Source organism: Arachis ipaensis, chromosome B06 (assembly GCF_000816755.2).
Source record: "Arachis ipaensis cultivar K30076 chromosome B06, Araip1.1, whole genome shotgun sequence".
Taxonomy (NCBI): Eukaryota; Viridiplantae; Streptophyta; class Magnoliopsida; order Fabales; family Fabaceae; genus Arachis; species Arachis ipaensis.
This window is the reverse complement of record NC_029790.2, coordinates 131,508,061-131,508,604: the sequence shown is the minus strand read 5'-3', so window position 1 is coordinate 131,508,604 and position 544 is coordinate 131,508,061.

Here is a 544-nt window from a genome sequence, read left to right as displayed (position 1 = left end):
GAGGAAGACAGCACATCTGAAGCATCTCTCAACATTATTGCATAGTGACGTAAGCGCTTAGGTCATAGAGCACCAACAATGTAGCTGGTGCAAGATAATAAACAATGACGTAAGCAATGACGTCATAAGAAGGGTAAGGATGGGAATTGTCCATCAGACCCAACCATTATAAATAGGTTGCTTAGGCAATTGTAGAAGGCATCAGAAAATAGAAAGCAGGAGGCAAAGAGTACTCAAATGCTAGGATAGCAAGGAGGAAGCTGCCGAGGCGATTCTATGATCTGAAGAAGAATTCCCATTAGGGAAAAATAGTTCTAAACTCCCCTCTAGAGTTAGTATTTACAATCTCCCCTCTGGAGATAAAAACACCTTATGTAAAATATATTAAATAAAGGAAGTTTTTCTCCAGAAAGGTACATATTCATCCTAGTCTTTCAATTATGAATTATTTAGAAAGTTTAGAATTAACAGAAGAATCTGATTATTATAGATTAACTGCTTTATTAGATAATGAAAAACAGGCTGTTCTAAAAACAGAATTAAA